The 14,296-nt window shown below is 45.5% G+C and overlaps 1 protein-coding gene across 6 annotated transcripts in view; it reads right to left on the bottom strand.

Annotated features, from left to right (window-relative positions):
- The window catches only part of LOC125016243 (transcription factor HIVEP3), a 37,141-nt gene that overhangs the window by 13,215 nt on the left and 9,630 nt on the right, over positions 1 to 14,296 (bottom strand). Inside the window, exons 2-3 of one of the 6 annotated variants that reach the window (XM_047598593.1) lie at positions 3,274 to 3,319; positions 2,142 to 2,380 (exon numbers count right to left, since the gene is read on the bottom strand). The exons of 3 other annotated variants lie outside the window; for them this stretch is intronic. The gene's annotated coding sequence lies outside the window, so the exon portion shown is untranslated. Of the gene's footprint in view, positions 1 to 2,141; positions 2,448 to 3,273; positions 3,320 to 14,296 lie in introns of those variants that run through there. 2 more of the 6 variants (XM_047598592.1, XM_047598596.1) reach the window with 2 other exon arrangements.

Raw genomic sequence — 14,296 nt, 5'->3', positions numbered from 1 at the left:
GGAAAGGGTAAGAAAACAGATAGGAGCAGCCAAGTGGGTCTAGATTCGTAGAGGGATGATGTGCTGCATAGAAAGTACGAGGACTGAGCAGGAAGAAAAGCACAAAGAGCAAGACAATTTGTCTTCCTCAACTCTCCCTGTAATAAATGTCTTTGTTCATGTAGTCAGTCATCAGAGCGCAAGTTTAATGATCTCAAGCACAGCTGTTGACGCGGCCCTTAAACAGGGCAATTAGAAGATTTTAAGGTTGGGGGAGACCACTGCTTACATTATTCATGGCCAGTCTAGACTCTAGACTGCCGGGTCTGAGTGGGGAAACACAGTCTGAGACTTGCCAGGAAGATGAGGGAAAGGAATGCCAGAGTGTAGTGTACATTAAGGCCAAAACACACACACACACACACACACACACACCGTAGAGCACGCACACAATATACAGTACTACTCACCCCAGAGAAATACCTCCTTAAACACAGTAGCCTCATATTTAAGACTAGACAGTGAGCTGCAGTGCCCAGAGGTGACCGTACCCGGGTTACACTCAGCTGATCCTGCAGTTAGATGGGGGGATTTCCCTTCTCATCATCCACAGAAACTATACTCATCACTGGCGTCTATTACACACAATAACATCTGAAAATTATATTGCAAGAATGACTTCTGGTAAAACACAGAGGTTATGTAAATTTGTCTAGTCTTACTGATGAGGGCTGGGCAAGGGCGTTCTTCATTCTATATTTAGGCCGAGGTGTGAGCAGGAAGCCACCGCTGCAGCTGCTCTACGGCGTCTTTTGATTGGCGGTGTCAAATCAAAGCCACAGAACTAATATTAGCAGAAGTTTGCAATGCAACGAGCTGTGAACACGGACGCATAATCAGCAGCCCTCAAGTTTCCCACTTCTCGGCCGTTTCAAACCATTTCATGATAATGCACTCAACAGTCTCATTGTGTATTCAGAGATTTGTTGTGCGAGCTAGCTTCTGGAGTCAGCGCCTAAAATGTGATTAACGACCGGTCCGCAGAGACAAGGCGACGGAATGAGTGAGGAATGTGTGTGCGGAGCGTGTGTACATGCAAAAAGGGGCTTCGTCAGCAGAAACAGGCACTGATGCAGGTACCTGAGGGACACGCTGAAGAGCTCACACACCATCTCTTTCGCACACACACATGCGCACGTGCTGTCACACACCATCGCACACCGCCTCCTTCCACCGTCTTTGCGCCGTCTATCAAGTCCAGCGGTTATTCGCCTAAACCTGCAGATCCTTAAAAAACAAACATTTAGCTAAACTCCTGCTCAGTGGGTATTGTAGGAGCTTTGCAGCAGTCCTACAGTTAAAACTTCATTATCATCCACAGGAGAGCAGACCTGGCAGAGCTAGTGTTCATTTCCTCATCTATACTCAGATGTATTCATGCATGCAGCTGCTAATGACGGACAAAAATATGTGCTAAACATTAAATTACCTAGTGCCCTGAGAACAGCTGAAACCCTGAAGTGTTTTAAAAAAAATATGCTGTCATAACGCCCCCCTTCCCAAAAAAAAAAACACATACATCTCTCCTTCCCCATTCTCTTTTACTGGCGGTAGCCTGGTGTAGGTTCCCATGGAAACCAACCTACTCTGAGCAACCGGCAGATGGAGAGGGAGCTGGAGGTCTAAATTTATCTCCCAGCATCCTCTCTGACTACAGACGCACACTGGCAGCAGGAAGTGAGGAGGGGGCACTGCTTGGCCTCGGCGTGCATTGACAAGCTGGCGTGACCCCTGACATCCAGCGCTCTTTGAGTGACGATGGGCTGTTGTCACGGCCGACAGCCAGAGCTAGTAAAAAAACAATAACCTTCTACGAAGCTGTTGGTGCATTTGATACAGCACAGGAGGCTCTGCAGCATTCCCCAAGTATAAGGTAAATGGAAAGTTAAATCGCAGTCCTTCCCCTGCCGCCGCCACCAAAAACAGAGCTGTCAATCACACTCAGCCCCCAAATCCTGGAGTGTAACCCTAACCAATCACAGAACCACAGAGAGAAGGAGTTTGATTTGATAGTAAATGGACGAGAGGAAAAAAAAAAACCCAGACGACAGAGCCAGAGCCAGATAGAGCAGTAAACCTCAGCGGCTAAGACTCACACTCACCCCGGGATATCACTGCTGTCAGCAAGAGCCGCTGCGCTAAGGAGGGACGCCGTCTGACAAACACCACATACCAGGATCCTCGCTCAGCTCTGCACGGGATGCACTGGGATCACTGCACCTCTGAGGCAAGAGGGCGTAGAGAGGGATTTCGCAGGGCTTTGATAAGACTGGCAGTTCACAACCGTCGCAGTGTTCATTTTGATTAAACACATGCCAGTGAACTGCAGGTCAACACCAGCCTTTAAATCAAACACAAGAGAGCAGCGCTCGGTAATGTGTAACTCAAAGACGGGAAAGGATTACACTCAGACTTTTAATAATATCCCTGGCTGCGGAAAATCTGCTACTTGGACGACGTAATCAACTGTGAAAACAAACTGACCGCAAGTTGGACCAAATTGCAGGTTGCTTATTTGCGGCGAGGGCCTTCACTGATGGAAATCCTCTTTTTTGTAGTTACTAAGTTTGTCAGTTGTAACCGTAGCCCATAATTTGCCTCAGAAATCTTTAAATCTAATTGGGAAGGACCTCTAACTTTATGCCCTCTTGTCAAATAAAGAATGAATCCCACAAATTTTCCATAAACTGTAGAAGAAAAGGGAAGAACCTCAGACGAGATCAACAGAGGTCCTCTTCTAGGACAGATATGAAAAAGTGTCATACTTTACACTACAAAGGAGACATTATTTTCATTTATAATGTTAACTCCTTCTAACATACAGTACGTGCTGTTAACACCCAATGGCGCACACATCGTCTCAGGTATGTTTTCCTAAAACCGGTAAAATTGAAATTTACATAAGAGACAAGTACTTTAACTAAAACAATACTCCTCTTGCTGCTAAGGTGTGAGATAAAAAAATACACACACCAGGTTTTAGGATGTGCAAGAATTAACTATCAAATGCACACACAACTGAAACTGTTGCAATAAATAAGTAACTCATCAGCTGAGGCAGAGCAGTAAAGCAACAATGAGGAGGAAATGAGAAGTGGGGACAGATTGCTGAAAGAGAGAAAGACAAATGGATTCAAATACGATAGGAGGACAGAGAGTGAGTGGGGTGCAGAGAAAAAGAGAGAGAGGGAGAGAGAGAGAGAGAGAGAGAGAGAGAGACAGAGTTTGGATTACCTGACAGAGCAGTCTGGTCTTCCCCCTCAGAGACGCTTCACAGGCACTGCGAGACAAGCAGGGAGAGCCAGAGAGTGAGAGCGGATATGACTGTTTGAGTGGGTGTGTTGCTGAGAAAGAGAAAGAGAGAGGGAGAGCAAGAGAGAGGCTGCGGGTGAGGGGAGAAGAAAAAAAAAGAGTGATGGAGAAAGAGGGAGCGAGGAAGACACAAAATGAATGTTTCCACTGTGGAAACGCAAGGGGAGGAGGAGAAAGACACGGGAAGCAGGCAAAGCGACCCGCGTCTAGAACCTCGTCTCCGAAACCGCAGTGATATCAGCTATTGCCAGGTTCCTCAGTGCCACCAACAATCCAGGACAGTGAAACCAAATCTATACACCTACACACTCCGGAGAGTGTCTCGCCTGGCGCTGTTTCTTTAACGCAAACACATTCAGCAGCTGTGGCACACTGCCGACAGACAGGATTACAAACAGGTCTTACACGGGGTTTTCCCCTGAAACACACAAACCTCGGGGCGATTCCTCGCAATTATCGCCTCCTTATCAGCACATTATCTTATTGTAGTGGCAAGTTTAGAAGAAAAAAGAAAAAAAAACAAAAAACACACGAGCCTCCTTCCTAGGTGACAAAATCATTTGCCTATATGAACATGCTTCCCTAGCCGTAAATCCTCCAGCCGCCGCGAGAGTGCCACTGTGCTGCATCTGTAAATGAATTCCTGAGTGGCATCAATTCAAGCAAGCCCCCGCATTACGCAGAACTCCGGCTAGGCCTATCAGCGGAGCAGGGAGGGAGAGAAACAGAAAGAGAAAGAGAGAATTGAGAATGAACGGAGGTCCTGCTGTTCCATAGAGCTTTGCCTCACTGGCAGAGCACAGGAAGCGTGAGTCACACACTCTAAAATAAACACACTCACACAGCGACGAGCCGGCACACAGAGTGAGCGGATGGCTGGGCTACTGATCAGAAGGCAGGCGGAGGGAACATGGATCCATACAGGCCAGCAACACGTGGTGACCTGATGGGGCTCACAGCCAGATGACGGGATGAGTCAAAAGGAAAAGATGACTCTCTCCGGCTTCTAATTGCTAGATTTCATTTTTGTTTCTCTTTTCAAACTTCGTCTGCGTGTCACACTTTCCACCACCTCGTCCACATGTGCTGCCCCTGGATTGTCCACATGTGCCCTATTCTTCCTCCTTTGTTTCGCGTTTCCTCTCTCATTTTATTTGGTCCCAGTCAATAGCGGTGTTGTTCGGGACTCGGTGATTACCCCCGGCTCGGGCCAGCTGATGGCTGACTGCTGCAGGGGGCTGTGCCGGCCCGATGCTGAGCTACTCTCACAGGCTGCCGGCTTTGCAGGCCGAGGCGCAGTATTGTGTCAGCCTGAATGTGCTCATTGTCACCCTTTACAGCACACACCTTCTATACTGTACTTCCCTGTGAGGGACCTTCGGCCATCCGTCATCCCTTTGTCCTCTGTTCCTCAGACTGAGGGGTTCTGACGGGAAGGTGTAGGGGGGAGGGCAGAGGCCCGGGAACAAAACTGCCACTGTGGCGCTGATTGACAGGAAAGTTGCACAGACGCTGGTTAGCAAGTAGAGCGAAGGCATGGGTGTGTTAAGTGCCGCAAGTCGGGCAGGCATCAGCGCAAGACATGATCATTTTGAAAAAGCTAAAGCGGGGAGTGCAACGATTGTGAAGGTGTGAAAGAAAGCTTTCATTATTGCTATAATAAATGGTTACCATATGCTACCCGCTGGTCCAAAGCAACTTACAGTATGCAAAGTCATTCTCGTTTACAGTAAATGGAAACAAGGGCTCCCCTGTGGTACGGTCACATGAGGCAATTTCATGTGCACTGCGCACGCCAGCACACAGTATATAATATAATGCAGAGACAAGCAACACCTAAAATGCAAACATCATGCTTTACAAGGAGCTCCATGCAGTTTCGGGGCAGCCACATACTATAATTTAGACCAAATGAGTGGTTTGCGCATTTACAGACAACCATACAGATGACATATTTTTGGACTTTCACCCCATAAACTGCAGACACAGGCAGTAAAGTGGGCAAATATGGGAATATTCAGAGAGGCCTGTCTCTGTTCTGAGGGCAGATTATTTCAGACATTTGGGCTTCCAGTAAACTGACCCCCTTATGTCCATACAACTGTGGTATTATGACAGTAACAAGATCCATTTAAGGAGGGAGCCTACCTAGTTTACAAAAACACCATGGCTGAGTATTGCCCTACCTGTTTGCACTTATTTGGGGAAAAAAAAAAAACACAGGGCACAAAGAGTATGTCTAAATGGGTAGGGTGGTGTTTTTGCACCAGGATATGTAGCGATCATCATGATGCTCATTATTCTTACCCTCCAACTCAGAACAAAAACTTCATAAAACTTAAATGCACCATATTTGGCATGAAATGTAATCACAGCTGCTTTCTTTGATAAAAGTCCGTGAGAAGTGAAACATCTGTTCGTGGTCTCGAGCGCAGAGCTCCAGTGAACGACATCAATGAACAAATTGGTACAGATGAGGTCATTTTTTTCAGAACCTCCCATTGCTCAGTGTAATCACGTTCCTCCGGGGGGAAAAGAAAATCTAACTTTACACACTTGATTCAAATCAACGCAAAATATGAAATAAAAATACGTACATACAAATGACCTTTAAAGCAGCAAATATCGCGTCAAAGAAGATGTTAACAAGTCTAAAAGTTGGGGTAGTCTCTTGGATGTGGCATCCAAGCCGACTTACAGTAAAAGCCAGCTGTTTGAAGTTATAGCCTTTCTGGGAGGTCATTAAAAGTGCTGCAAGCATGTAAAGTGCCAGGGTGGGAAACAAGGCAAAATAAATAACTTAAAATCTTGGATCCGTGGCTGTATGAAGTCAGTGGATGTCTGTGTCAAAGATATTGTCAGACCCAGCCTCCCCATTCTGGGAAAGGTGTAGGCGGATGGAAGGAGAAAGTGTTTAATCATTTAAAGAGTGCTACTGTGGGAGTAAGAGAGTAAGAGTACTCCAAAAAAAGGAGTGTAAATATTAAAAATATTAAGAATAAAACACAGATTATGAAATCTACGCAACACGGCCAGAAACATGTTTCTGTATTTCATACATTCTTCTTCTTTAATAAAAACCTCCGTGTCTACAATTTTACATAATAATTAATAAACTGTACGCTATCGATGGCTAACGAAGCATCACGCTGATAAATAAAATGATGTTTTAAGTAAATGGATCGATGAATCTACAGCAACCGGACGCTGGTCATTCCAGACGACTGTTTTTGGTCATCTGTCATCAGGGTGAACTTTGGATTCGGTGTCTTGCCCAAGGACACTTCAGTATGCAGAGGGACTTGGGATCGAACCACCCACCCTTCAATTAGTGGCCAACCGTCCTCCACCAACTGAGCCACAACTGCTTTAACTGGCATTCAAAAGCAGCGAAGCTCAACAGTCACATCTAGAAGTGCCTTTGCATAAACTTATAATTCCAATGAAGCAAAAAGACCCAAAAACCGAAAGGGCCTGAGCATCGTGGAGAGCAGAGGGCGGCATGCAGCCGACTGGGCCAGCTAATGGAGCAGAGCGCGGCAGTCTTTTGTTAATGCCGATCGATACGTATCCTCAGCAGACGTGATATCCGATCCTACAAAACGCTGCAAAAGACTGGCCACCCTCGGCCTATTCCGCACAGTTTCTCTGAGAGGCACAAAAAAAAAAAAAAAACGCATGATTCCCTCTTTGCAGGCACTCACCCTGTCAACACTACACACTCATTATCTTTTCCTTTTCCATGGTGCTGAGACATTAATAAGCGCCACTGTCTATATATGCACCAAAGTAAACTTTATATTATGAGGAGCGCTACCAGGAAACCATGTCTCCAGGGTTGCTGTGGGTAGTGATTATGGAAGGAAGCCTGGCCCTGCAATAATCCCTCATTGGTAAGTGATACCACATATAGAGGTAATATATCATTAACAATTTGTGATGCAATAGTATAAACCTAGCTATTACAGTTACACAGTGTTAGCATAAGTTTGATTTTGCCTAGTCTTCTGAAATGACAATGACATTAGAGGCAAGAGCAATGAACTGTGGCCTCGTAGGTAACGCTAAATGGTCTGCTCTCATACTATTATACTTTTCTACTTTAGTGCTCGCCACCCATCAACACCAGTGTCGTGCACACTTTGGCATGTGCAGCGGCCGGAGTGCAAACCTCAGACGCTGCAATCAGCGGACGACGCTACCACCTGAGCCAGAGCCGCCAGATAATGAGATAACAGAAGTCTGCGTCTGAGAGGCTTCATCTGCAGCACGAGCGCCATGCAAAACCAAGTCAAAGAGTGACAAAGCATGCAGCGGGGCAGGAGGGGATAAATATAGGAAAGAGGAACTGACATTTTCAAAAGCTGTCCTCCCTGTGCCCACAAAGTTTCACTGATGCGTGGATGTCAAGATCACAGTGCACACTCTCCCACGCAGCTTACTGCACCCGCCGTTCACAGTCGGCTGCTTTATATTTGCTCTCTCAGTCGCCGTGCAAGCTGAGAAGAATGAGCTTGAGGCAACCTGTCGAGATGACGTTCGCCTTTGTTAACTGAATGACCGGGGGACGAGTGCACAGCTGAAATGATAAGAACGACGTGTTATCATTAGTATTTACCTGAAAATATTTTCGTTACGTAAACGAATGAAGTTCAGCCTCTTTTGCTAGGCTGCACCCAGACTGTCCACTGTGTTATTAATGTCATTTTCGATACCACTGAATTGGAAATGCGCCTCTACATGCTAGTAAATGCTGAGAAATCCCACAGCAAGTCATTTCTCATTTTGGGACGCAAGTCATTTTCGTGCCGTTATTTTTGTTTTTGCTGAAGTTATCTATTTTTCTATGAAGTCACCGGGGTGGATTACTCCCCAGTGATGGGAAAGCCTGTGCTAGTTCCTCTTTTTGCAGCTGCCGTACTACATCATGTGTGAAGCTGCAGCAGGTACAACCTAGTATCTGCTGCCGGCCCCCGCGCACCGCCCGAAATCATGACTTATCAGCCCATCTCAGGAACCTGTTACCAAGTGAATTCACGCTGTTGAGCTGGAGCTGGAGCTGCTGGCGCTTTCTGCCTGCACAAACACAGACACCAGGGAAGAGTCAACAGGTGGAAGCTCAGGCTGAGTGAGTTCAAACGCGAGGACCAGGCCGCAGAACTTATCAACACGGCCTCCGCACCCGCCCTCCTCCCCCTGCTTGGCAGAGGGGCTTCCTTCTGATCAGGGAGTTTACTCAAAGCCGGGCCAGTCCAAGTAATTGCTACCCACAGTGACAAACAACTCCATTCAGCCTAAGTGTCGGTTTACAGTTTACTCTCCCTCCTCGGCCGCGAGCCCCTGCTGCCCATTCTGCTCGGTGCCACACTACATTAGTTGCTTGTCAACAGAGAGTCTACTGACGCATCAACGCCTCGTCAGCCGCCGCTCGAGCACAATTCACTTATATACAAACGCCATGTGCCATAACCCGTCTGTTTATGCGCGCGTTCCTCTGAGCGCGGACGTGTGTTTTAAGGCAGGGAAAATGTGCGAGACAGAGAATAACAAAACAGAGGAGACAAACAGCATGTGCAAGTGCGTGGGAGAAAGGCAGAGACACGGACGGACAAGTCTCGTTCACATGTTCACTTCGTGTCGTCGGCACCCCGCGGTGGCCGCGCTATCTGACGACCGAGACCGTCTCTTTGAAAGGCCACCAGATGAGTGCGCAGACCTCTGCGTCCCGAGACTGCGGCTCCGGGGCTGAATGGGACAGCTCATCAATCACATGCAGCAATCATGACAAAATGTCAAACAGCGGCTCAGTAAATCTGTGTGTGCTCACGTGGAGTTGTGAAATGCTGAATCTGCGAAATAAATGAAGACGTGACAGCCTTAAAGCGCACTGTTTACTGCGTGCGTGCACTGCAGGCTCTTGCGTTCCTCTAAAACCATTATGGAAACAAATAATAAGAAAGAATTTAAATTTTGATTGGTCCAGAAATGTCAAACCTTTTTAATGCTCAATAATGAGGACAATGTGTGCCTTGTGTGTAGGCCTTGCGATGATGCCTGCGCTGAAAACAGACGAAACGGATATCGCAAAAATTGAAAACGCAAGACGGATTGCAGATTTAATGAGACGAAAAATCTTAAATCATCGCGCTGCTTTCACCGTGCTTATCTCATCTTTATGGCAAAACTTGTCAACGGCGGAGAGCTAAAGCAACAGCCTTACTGTACTGTAAACACAAGGCCGAGAAGGATTAAGATGTCAAGATGAGTGCCAGTAATCGTGCGGTGCTTAGTAACACGCTGCAGACGACAAGCAAACACGCACTCGTGTCCAATTTCTTTACCAAGCGCTAAAGTTTAGCACAATATGGAAAGGGAGCTGCTTTATGTGGAGGTTATATTGAAGACCTCTGTGCATCTGTGCTGTGAAGTCAAACGTGGTCCAGTCTGCTGCAAACAGACCGCCCCACTTTGCATTAGAAGACAGACAGAAATGTGTCACTGGCTGCGCTCATTGTTGCTGGAAGTTACACACTAGTCTGGCTACGAGGGAGGGCCACACACAACTACACTGTCTGGTTCCAGGGCGTAGTAGCAACCCCCTATACCGGCAAAAACACACTGCTCTTGATTATGATGAAAGAAAAAAGGATAATACTGTATACATATGACACGCTCGTTATAGATGTACACTTTCATCTCCCCTGACCACCCAAACCGTTCATATTTCTCTGGAAGGTAATCGAGCACCAAAGGTCACGTGACACGCGTAAGGGGAATTAGCGGCGCATTCCTCCAGCTGTCATCGCCTCGCGAAGATCTGGTTCAGGGGAAATCTGACGCCAAAAGCCAACTCGCCACCTCTCCTCCCTCCTCTCCCACCATCCCCCCAGTCCTCAGGGCTGCATCCTCCCGCCTGTGAGCCTGATCACCATGAATACAAAGCACAGAAACAAAGATGTCCTTAAAATAGAGATGCTGTCTGCGGTGTGCTTTCAAAGAAGCTCGCTGCCGCAGAGACAGGCCCAGAAAACAGAGAGAAAGAACCAGAAGGAGAGAAAGACGGCGAGAGGAGCAGGCTTGAGGAGAGCAAGCGAGACACTGTATTGATGTGGGATAGGTGGCTGGATACATTGATTTCCTGTTAGCTCTTGCCTGGTTATGTACGGATGATTTGTCACCCAATACAGGTTGAATCATTGTCTGCGAACATGCCCCGAAGCCAACCTTCGCTGGATTCTCTGTGTCGATACACACACATTGACTCATTATGCTACCTGTGAGAATGTTTCCCCATTGGGAGTGTTTACTGTGAGGGCTTTCATCCCCCTGCCGGGTTACTAGATAATATTGCAGTCCCACTGTAACCTCAGGTATGTGTTTTTCTCATCTCAGCATTCGGTATCAAGCATTACAGAAGACAATCAGTTCTGATGTGATGGTACCTGTTTGGATTGGCTGTTAAACAGCCAATGAAATGGCAGGAATTCAATATTATGCTAACAAGAAATTACTTCATCTCACCGCAGACTCATACAAGTGCCTACCGGCTCCCTGTGAGCTAAAGAAAAACAAATAAAGTTAATTTTCATTTTCTGTGGAAATACACTGATCAGCCACAACATTAAAATCAACAATAAATGACATTGGCCATCTTGTGACAATTCAGTGTTCTGCTGGAAACCATTGGACCTGGCATGGATGTGACTTAGACATGTACCACCAACCTGGACCAGACCAGGCTGTAGACCACCACAGTCTGACACAGAAACAGTTTAAGAACCTCAGAAAACATGTAAAATAGCACAAGGTGTTGACCTGGCCTCCAAATTCCTTAGATCCCTAACACAACAAGTATCTATGGGGTGCACTGGAACAAGCATGAGCCACAGAAGCCCGTCCCCTCAACCCATAGGACCCAAAGGCCCCCACTAATATCAATCTGTTGACACCACAGGACACCCTCACAATGCCCATGTTGATTCTCTGATGAGTCACAACTTATGTGGAGGCACGAGGGAGATCTATACAATATTAGAGAGGTGGTCATAAATCATTGATTCACAACTGAATGGGCCACTTGATACAGTATGTTGCCCTGGTTTTAGATATGCAAGATTGTCAGTCATGACGCACATCTCTGACATGCACTGCAGGCAGTAACAGCGCAGTGTGCAAGGTGAGTTCCTGTGGCCGGTCTGGGGGAAGGGACACAACACCATTTTGTTTGTGTACCTCTATGAGGTACCACAACTGACATGTGAAATCATTCAAAGGAATATCCATCAATATCTCTGAACAAGGCAAGACACGGGCTGAGATGCAAGCAGACGTTTTTCCGATCCCATACAGTAGACGTATAGAGATGAAATCTATAAATAGCAACCAGTCGGAGACTCCCCCAGAGCGCCAAGGACAAGGCCTTGACACCGGTGGCAGCAGGATGAAGCTGAGATGCAGCGTACGCTGTAGACTGCAATAAGAAGCAACTCAGGTTTTGCAAATGGCCTCGATGATCACTGCATGATAGGAAAGCCGGGACGCAGAACCCAGTGAACTATAACTAATAATAACTGAGAGGTGGAGCTCAGTGTAATAAGCAGATATTTGTCTTCTTCCTTGAACACAGATTTATTTATTCCCCTTATGGCAGTGGGTTAGACGACAAAACAACATCACCCTCATATTTTCATCGTGTAAATCTAAGGCTACAGCTTACAGTCAGTTAGCTTAGCGAGAAATAAATAAGGAAACTGTTCGAATGGCTCAGTAAATCCCACTCGCATTCACACATTTAACGAACGTGATATTACAGGATTGTGTATAAATAGCAATCACGCACAGTTCGCTTGTTGTGTCTTGTTCTGTATTTTAATGTTTTTGCAGTGACATTAATAAATAATTATTCGGTTTAGGGCTAATGTCAGTGATTATCCTTGATCAAGACAATGCAAAATTGAGAAGCAAAAAAGTAGTAGTAACATGGCACAATGAAGCACAATAAAGTGAATGAACATGTTATATTTTTCTTACTGTTCTTGACAAGACTGGGCTAACTGTTTCAGGTTTTTATGCTATGCTACGCTAGCTGGCTGTGTACCGTAGTCTCCTGTGTAACGGGCCAATATGAAAGCGATATTATCTCCTCTATATCTCAGTGTAAAAACAAGCTAAACTGGAGCCAGATTATACAGTATGTACAGTGTTGCACTAATACGGACTTTCATGTAAAGCGTGTCAGCAAACTTGCATGTTTTCATTTCGTTTCGAAAAAGTATTTGCATGTATCATGGAGATTTGCCACAGATATGAGTCGTCGGAGCTGCTTTTGAAGCTAGTGAAGGTACAAGGATGCTGTGTGATGTGAGCTTTTACACAGCCCCCTGAGTCAGACTCTTGAGTTTAGACATAGTGTGTGATTTTTGCTTTGCTAATGTAACAGTAAACAGGAGTGGTCTGAAACCACACTGATGTTTGCCCAAGTAATAATATTTAGAGGTAGAAGAACTTGGAGAAACACAAAAACAGACACTTGTCTGATTTCTTTAGGCGAGGAATTCATCGACTGTGTATTCCTTTCATAATTAATCACAGTACAGTCTGACTATACATTCTAAAAGCGGTATAATCCACAAGCCTCTAACGTTTACACATGTCCCAGAAATCCGACCACAAACAGAAATCCAGATGAGTGTCATTAACAAGCTGCCCAGCTGTGCCTTTGTTGTGGTCAACATCAGATCCTGATTAGTTCAGTAAGTTGGTTTCATCATGAAGCTCGTGTCAATCCATCTTACCCAGGTCTCCACAATATGTTCAAGAAATACCCAAGAACTAATTCTTAGGGAACAGCTGCATATAAATTTGTTAGAAAATCCCTATTTGTACATTGCTGAAAGCTGAGTAGTGTTTTGAATCAAGACACCATAGTGGACATAACTTGTAGCAAAAGATTTTCTCTGTTCTCGACCAATGCTACCCCAGTATTGGGACAGAGGGGCCGTTGGCGTGAATTGGCAGCCATGTTTCCGTCAGTCTGTGACTACTGACGTAGTTTACCACCACCAGGGTGTAACTCTGTGAACGAATGAATAATGCATTCAATTGTAAGCGCTTTGAGCATCTAAAATGGAAAAGCGCTATATAAAACCAACGCATCATCATCATCAAAATACAACTCATCAAACAAGTCAAACTCAAATTAGCATCAGCTAAGATGTGGCAAAATGCAGAAGGAAAAATCCAAAACTGATGGGCCGACAACTGAATCCTGTTCGCAAAAAAGCAGAAAAAGACGTCATAAGCCCGAATCCACAAAATTCAAACAAATGGCGAGACGTGCCCTCCACTGAGCCGCTAAACTGAGCACGGAAATCTAATTTAAAGACAGAAAATCTAATACGGCGACTTGCGAGTTGGATAGCTTTCATTACAAAAGCAGTCTGAATACAAAAACATAAACTGTGGCTACCATCGAAGTTAAAACAGTGTGCTCAAATTCAGTTATGGACTGCAGTCTGCAGATGTACTGTACGCTGATGTATATTTTCACAAAATACAAACCACTGAAACAAGCACAACCACATTACACGTCACCGTCACTGTTTTCATTTCGCTTATTGCGGTCTGGCAAATATCAGTGGGTGTTTGATTAGAAGTGGTGTCACTCAACCTCGACCTAGGTCTCACATTTCAGACATGCTATAACTTTCTTCTTCTAAAGGGTTTAGTCACTCTAAAGAAAGGGTTTGTTGCGTTTGATGGACTATAAATTTGTGTTAATACGGTAAGAAAATGCTACAAAATCACTGGAGTGTGGAGCAGCTACAACAGTAGCAGCAGGGCTTTTAAAACAAAGTTAATAAGCTAACATGCTGTAATTGTTTTACTGTTTCATATTTCTGTGTTGAAGCAAAAGAAACTGAACTCCAGACATATGCATGATGAG

Source organism: Mugil cephalus, chromosome 11 (genome assembly GCF_022458985.1).
Source record: "Mugil cephalus isolate CIBA_MC_2020 chromosome 11, CIBA_Mcephalus_1.1, whole genome shotgun sequence".
NCBI lineage: Eukaryota > Metazoa > Chordata > Actinopteri > Mugiliformes > Mugilidae > Mugil > Mugil cephalus.
This window is presented reverse-complemented; position numbering and strand designations above follow the sequence as displayed.